The sequence below is a fragment of the Myotis brandtii genome, unplaced genomic scaffold (genome assembly GCF_000412655.1).
Source record: "Myotis brandtii unplaced genomic scaffold, ASM41265v1 scaffold237, whole genome shotgun sequence".
Taxonomy (NCBI): domain Eukaryota; kingdom Metazoa; phylum Chordata; class Mammalia; order Chiroptera; family Vespertilionidae; genus Myotis; species Myotis brandtii.
This window is the reverse complement of record NW_005358943.1, coordinates 350,803-358,803: the sequence shown is the minus strand read 5'-3', so window position 1 is coordinate 358,803 and position 8,001 is coordinate 350,803.

Sequence of the window (8,001 nt, the reverse complement as noted above, 5' to 3'; positions counted from 1 at the left end):
CTTATTGGACTATAATGATAATATTTAGCATTGTATTAAGAGTGTTCCATGTTCCAGACATACTTTAATGCATTAACTCTTTAAATCTTCCTAACAAAACCAAGGAGGCAGAAACAAATTGAGAGATGAGGAAATTAAAACATGTGAGAGTTGAAGTTCTTTGCCCAAGGTCAGATGGCTATAAGCATTAGCCTAGATGCAAAGGCTGTTTCTTCACCACTTAGACCAGACTTCTGGCTACATAACCTACTCAGTGGCAGTGACTGCAAGACCATGAAGGGGCTCTTGCTGCATCTTATAATTGCTTAGAATCCCTAGGACACTTAAGAGTCAAGGAAACTTTTAGCCTCATGAATAATACTCACTTGCTTTTGTGTTTTATGACTAAAAAATCCCCCAAAGAGTATCCTCATATTCCATTTTAAGAAAAAGGCATATTATAGACTGTATACTATCTCATATACTGCTATGTTCCAGGTATTATTTGGTGTGTTCTGTCCTTTATTCCTTGAAGGAATTTGAGGTTAGGATTATCATTTACAGTTAATAAATTTCAGTGCAGACCTGGTATTTAGACTCAGTTCTTTATGATTTCAAAGCAAGTGTTCTCCTACAAATTATTACAAAAAAGTTAAGGTTATACTGATTACAAATAATGAAATATTTATAATATTGAATAGCTTTAAGGGAAGCTATAGAAATAAGACTGTATCTGGAGGGGAAATATGACACTAGGCAGTTTGAGGAAATTCCCGTATTGGAAGATGAACTCCTCATTTAGAGATGGAAGAAATAGTGTATAATTTCTGGAGGAATACTATTCGCATATCTTCCTCCATCCTAAGAAAAGAACAAGGGGTAGACCAGCCTGTGATTAAACTCGATAGGTAAATATCTTCTTCCCTTTGGCATAGATGGCATTTCTGATATCACTATTTTCTCAGGGAAGAGATACTAGTGGTGGTCTTAATTTTGTTCAGAAATGTACATTACCACATACACACCTACACACACACATACATACATACAGAGAGTCAGACAAACACACATGGAAGCATTAAGGTAGCAAAGAAAGAAAAACTCCGGTGACTTTCAGAAGTTTGAAAACAAAGGAGAGTCAGTGAACTTGGCCTCTAAGCATGCAGTTCCCTGGAAAGCTGTTGGATAAAAATGAGGAATGGCTCTGATTCGAATTGGATCAGGTTGATTTGGTGGCAGCAGCTAAACTCTTACGCAGCTGGAGGAAAAATGAAGGTAAATACAGAGTTGTTAGAGCCTGGAAGGCAAAATTGATTATGAAGCAAAACTTTTAGCTTCTTCATATAATATTTTTGCCAAGATCATAGTTAGAGACTTTCTGGATGGACCACTGCCCAACTCTATCAACAAATTCCTAGCATTGCATCAGGATTGCAGGTCAAATTGTGATAAAGGCATGGTGCACTTGCCTTCTCAGCAGATAATAAGGTGCAAATGCAACAGTGAGACCTCTGAACTAACTAACTATATATATATAGCATATATATAGATAGATAGCATTCCATCTTTTCTATGTATTTGAAGCCTGGGTATTACACACAGATCCCTGTCAACTTCCTGAATAATTCATAAACCTTATCTAATTTTCATTAAGTGACCCATATAAATGCCCAACAATAGGTACTGGAACTTAGCCAGTCTGCTGACATAAATGCTGGGAATACCAAACTATTGTCTTCCCTCCCACTCCTGTGAGTATCTATGCCTCTGCTCATTTTGCTTTATCCACATGAATGTCCTTCCTCCCTTGTCTGCCTAGAAAACTCCACTAATTTTTCAATTGTGATACTCCCTCCAGGAAGCCTTCTTATTCCTGCCTTGACCATTCTCTTCCTTGTGCCACGTGACTGCCTGTCAATACTTTCATTGTAATGCTATTGCTTGTTGATTCCTTATTAAAGATCAGGCACAATGAAAAATACTTTTCACAGACATATAATCTTGTAATAACCCTACAGTTTACCACAGATTACAAATGCAGAAACTGAGGCTGTCACATATGTGATGTAACTTGCTCAAGGTCTGGTGGTTAGAAAAGTTAGACCAAGGTTTGATTCTAGCTATGGTGACCTCCAATGTGTATGTGGTTTTACTAATGTCACTCTGTTCTGTTTCTTTCTCATCTTCTCTAAGAAATTTGAGAACCAAAATGTCATCTGTGCATCTCCATCATCCCTGGCAAGTAAACAGTGGGCACTCAAAAACTATTGTTTGAATGAGTGAATGTTTAGGGCAGTATCATTGTTTCAGGTAGGCACTGCAGTAGTTAGAATTCCACATTCACTGAAAAGGGGCAACATAATGTCAAATCATATTTTTAAAGACTATACTGAAGCATAATATCGCCCAAGTCCATCCGTATTGTTGCAAATGGTAAGGTTTTGTGTTTTAAGGCTGAATAATATTCCATAGTGTGTATAGATAACATTTTCTTTATCCATTTACTTGTCAGTTGACATCTGGGTTGTTTCTATATCTTGGCTATTGTGAATAGTGCTATAATGAATATGGAAATACAGGTATCTCTTTGAGATCCCAATTTCTATTCTTTTGAATATATGCCCAGAAATGGGATTGCTAGATCATAGGGTAGTTCTGTTTTTAATTTTTTGAGGATACTCCATACTGTTTTTCATATTGGCTGTATCATTTTATATTCCCACTTACAGTGTACAAGGCTTCCAATTTAGCATTATTCTAAGTCAGTGGTCGGCAAACTCATTAGTCAACAGAGCCAAATATCAACAGTAAAACAATTGAAATTTCTTTTGAGAGCCAAATTTTTTAAACTTAAACTATATAGGTAGGTACATTGTTATTAACTTAATTAGGGTACTCCTAAGGCTTAGGAAGAGCCACAATCAAGGGGCCAAAGAGCCGCATGTGGCTCGCGAGCCGCAGTTTGCCGACCACGGCACTAAGTGAAATAAGTCAGTCACAGAGAGATAAATACCACATAATTCCACTTATATGAAAAGTTTAAAATAGTCGAACTTAAAGCCCAGCTGATGTGATTCAGTGGTTGAGCATTGACCTATGAACCAGGAAGTCACAGCTGGATTTCCAGTCAGGACACATGCCTCGGGTTCCAGGCTTGATTGCCAGCAGGGAGTGTGCAGGAGGCAGCTGATCGATGATTCTCTCTCATCATTGATGTTTCTATGCCTCTTTTTCTCTCCCTCTCTCTAAAATCAATATAAACATATTTAAAAAATTAAAAAAATAGTCAGCTTATAGAAGCAAAATATAAAATGTTGGTTTCCAAAAGATGAGGGGAAGGAGAAATAGGAGTTGTTATTTAAAGAGTATAAAGTTATAGTTACACAAAATAAATAAGTTCTAGAAATGCTGTTCAACATAGTGCCTCTAGTTAACATAACAATATTGTCCACTTAAAAATTTCTTAAGAGTAGCCTCATGTTCAGAATTCATGTTGAGTGCTTTTACCACACACACAAAAAAAACAAAGCAAAACAAAAACAAAGGGACACAAGGAAACTTTGGAGGTGATGGATATGCTTATTACCTGGATTGTGGTGATGATATCGTGTGTATGTTCATGTTTAAACTCATCAAATTGTATTCATTAAATGTGTGCAGTATTTTTGTATATCAATTATACCTAAACTAGAGGCCCAGTGCACAAAATTTGTGCACGGGGGTTGGGGAGAGTCCCTCAGCCCAGCCTGCACCCTCTCCAATCTGGGACCCCTCTGGGGATGTCCGACTGCCTATCACAATCTGGGACCGCTGGCTCCTAACTGCTCGCCTGCCTGCCTGCCTGATTGCCCTTAACCCCTCTGCCTGCCTGGCTGATTGTCCCTAACCACCTCTGCCTGCCTGATAGCCCCTAACCACCTCTGCCTGCCTGATCACCCCTAACTGCTCCCCTACTGGCCTGATCGCCCCTAACTGCTCCCCTGCTGGCCGGATCACCCCTAACCACCTCTGCCTTGCTCCACACCTGGAACCCAGGATTCCCTCCTCTGGCCAGTCATAGGCACCTGGGACCCGGGCTTCCCTCCCTCTGGCTGGCCCTAGGCACCCAGGACCTGGGCCAGCTTTGCCCGGGCCGGCCACAGCTGCAGAGGACTGTGGGCAGGCATCTTCGCCGAGGCCACAGCCTCAGGCGCCTGGGACCTCAGGGTGGGCAGCTTGTCCCTCTCCTGGGCCACAGCCACAGGCGCTGGCGCCTGGGACTGTGGGATGGGCACCTTGTTCCTCTCCTGGCCGCAGGTTCAGGTGCTGGTGCCCAGGACTGCAGTGCGGGTGGCTTGTTCCTCTCCCAGGCCGCAGGTGCAGCCGCTGGCACCTGGGACTGCGGGGACCGTGGGGCGTGTGGCTTGTCCCTTTCCCAGACCACAGCCTGGCTGGTCCCCATTCCTCTCTCGAGAGCTCATCTGTGCCTGGCTGCTCCCCATTTCTCTCTCCCCAGTGTTGAGTGTCTGAGCAGTTACAGCGTGATGGCGTGAGGGTGTGATAATGTGAGGGCGTGATGACCATTTGCATATTAGCTCTTTATTATATAGGATAAAGCTATAAAAATACACTGAAGCAAAGATGATAAAGCCTGATTAAGCCATAGAATTTCATGAAAACAAAAACAGTATAATGGCATATGATGGGGGGGATCTTTTTATGGACAGGGTTGTCTGAAAAATAAGTTTACCACAAATAGTCTTAAGAACTTGAAAATGTTGAATAAAGTCACTAAGAGAAAACACCAACTGTGGTAATAGTGTGGTTAAAGTTCATTATGCTGAAAAAAATATTAAAAGTAACTCATATCTTTACATGAATTGTTATGTAAATACTGCTAATATCAACTTATTATGTCAACCTTTAAGTACCTACTACATGACAGTTGCTACTATAATCAAGACTTCTATGTGGCAGTTTATTACATGACAAATGCAAATATGATTCTGCTTTCTAAATGACAGTGCCTACTATATAAACAATTACATATATGATTGTGCCTACTATGTAATAGTTATATATATGACCACTACAAAGATGAATGGCATAGATTTCTTGCCATTAAAGAAATTATAGTTTTGTAAAAGTCGTCAATCTTGTGAAGTAATAGGGGAACTAAATTTGCCTGGGATTGTATCATGTACCATCCTGAAACCATATAGAATAGAGGAATGAGATTATCCCAATTTAAGCCAATAATTGGGGGTGGGATTAATGTTGGACAGTCCACTACCATGTGCCTAAAGGAGAAACTCTTAGAAGGTTTCACAGAGGAAGCACCATTTGACCTGAAGAGATTGGGGGAAGCAAAGCTCATTCAGATAATGATGTAGCTGAACAAAGTTGCAGAAATGTAAAAACCCTTGACATATGCAGGGAAGTGTGGGTGGTTAAAAATGACCAGATAATAAAATGTGGAATGTCAGGAAGGACTAGCAGGAGATAGGCAGGAATTGGATCAAAGAACCATAAAGTGAACTTGAACTTGATCTTGTTAGATGACACTCAAGAATTTTATGGTGGTGGTGCTTGTGGTGGTGGTGTGTGTGAAGTTAAGTTTTAACTTATAGAAAATTTATCTATGACATGGAGTTTTAAGAGAAAGAGAAACACTTTACTTTGGGAGAAAGGTAAGAAATTGATGTAAGACAGTAGAAGTAGAAATGGACCGGTTGCTATGATGTGCACTGACCACCAGGGGGCAGACACTCAATGCAGGAGCTGCCCCCTGGTGGTCAGTGCACTCCCACAGCCAACCTCCCGCAGTCAATCTCCCACGGCCTGCCCCTGGGCCTGCTGGCCAGATGGGCCCCTACCTCCCTGATCACCAGACAGGCTGAGGGACCCCCAACTAAGCACGAATTCGTGCACCGGGCCTCTAGTCCTGTATAATAAAAGGGTAATATTCAAATTGACCCTAACAGCAGAACAACTGGGAATGACTGGTCACTATGACACACACTGACCACCTGGGCAGACACTCAATGCAGGAGCTGCCCCCCGGTGGTCAGTGCACTCCCACAGGGGGAGCTCTGCTCAGCCACAAGCCAGGCTGATGGCTGCCAGTACAGCGGTGGTGGCGGGAGCCTCTCCCGCCTCCTCAGCAGCACTAAGGATGTCCGACTGCAGCTTAGGCCTGCTCCCCGCTAGCAAGTGGACATCCCCCGAGGGCTCCCGGGCTGCCAGAGGGATGTCTGACTGCCAGCTTAGGCCCAATTCCCCGGGAAGCAGGCCTAAGCCAGCAGGTGGGTATCTCCCGAGAGGTCACAGACTGTGAGAGGGCACAGGCCGGGCTGAGGGACTTCCCCCCCGCCCAGTGCACAAATTTTTGTGCACCGGGCCTCTAATATTGAATAACTGGGGAAGAATTAAGGTTAATAAGATTATTTTATTGATGACCACTAGTTAGTATATGTCCCCAATCTAATTTCAGAAGCCATCTCTGTAGACTAATATTTAAAGAAATCCAATTCCAGAGTATCAATCTTAGGAAACCTTAATTAATTAGCTACTTGGAACACTATAAAATCACTACTGTCTTCATTAATATGAGTAAATTGGTGTAATATGAACATATCTAAATAAATCTATAAAATCTCCAGGAAAGTAGTAAACAAATGAATTACAGTTTGAAAAGATATTTTAGTTATAGTGCAAGAAAAAACTATAAATATGACCCTTGCCCTTGAGTGAAGACAGGGCAGATGAATAAAACAGATACCTGCAGAGAACAGTAAGAAGTCAGAAAATTATGTTTTTATAATAATTTCCTCCTTTTACACTAAACAGGTAAAAATAACTAAGGCTGTCATTTAACAATATGTATCCAAAAAGTCATTACAAAGTCAACATTTAAAATAACAAAAGTGTGGGAATTTGTCCTGAAAGCCTATTAGACCAGGCGAGAGCAGGTAGTGGAGTTCTCATTAAGTACATGGTAGCTGGGTAAAGAGAGCTTTACGGGAGAGCAGATTTTGTGTTAATTGGAACAGGCCCCAGTGGAAAGAGAAGTGCGTCACTGAAGTTGCTCTCTAGATTATCCATGACTTTGAGGCTACACTACTCAGTGAAGCAATCGTTTTCTTATTTCATTAATTCTTCTTAAAAAAAAAACAACATACTCTGTATTCTCTGGAAACAAAAACTGTAAAAATTGTGTTTTTAAGGAGAAGTGAATGCATATGCTATACATTCATTTGTCCAGAAATGTGGAAAATGTTACTGAATGTGGTGAACATTTATTAATTTCAGCAACAACCACCAAAAAGAGCACAAGATCAGCAGGAGAGGAACAAAATCTTTTAGGGAGAGATTAGATGTTGGCACCTATTTATAATCGTGAAGTTGCTACAAACAGAACAATAAGCCACAGTAGGTCTTCACATAGTCATTGAATGAATGCAATATTTTGGGAAATAAGTAAAATACAACATTAAATTAAGCAAAATATGTGGTATTAAACTATTATTTATTCACAGGCATCTGGTCTTAGGCTGTCATTTCATTTATTTAGTTAACTAGTGGCCCGGTGCATGACATTCATACACGGGGAGGGAGGGGTTCCCTCAACCCAGCCTGCACTTACAGGCATCTGGTCTTAGGCTGTCATTTCATTTATTTACTTAACTAGTGGCCCGGTGCATGACATTCATGCATGGGGAGGGAGTGCACTTTCTCCAATCAGGGACCCCTTGGGGGATGTCCAACCACCAGTGTAGGCCTGATCCCACAGGAATTGGATCTAAACCAGCAGTCGGACTTCCATCTTGCAATCCAGGACTGCTGGCTCCTAACTGCTCACTTGCCTGCCTGCCTGATTGCCCCTAACCACTCTGCCTGCTGGACTTCTTGCCCCCAACTGATCCCCCCACCAGCCTTATCGCCCCCAACTGTCCCCTGTTGCCGGCCTGATAGCCACCAACTGCCCCCCCCTGCTGACCTGCTTGCCCCCAACTTCCCCCCCAGCCAGCCTGCTCACACCCA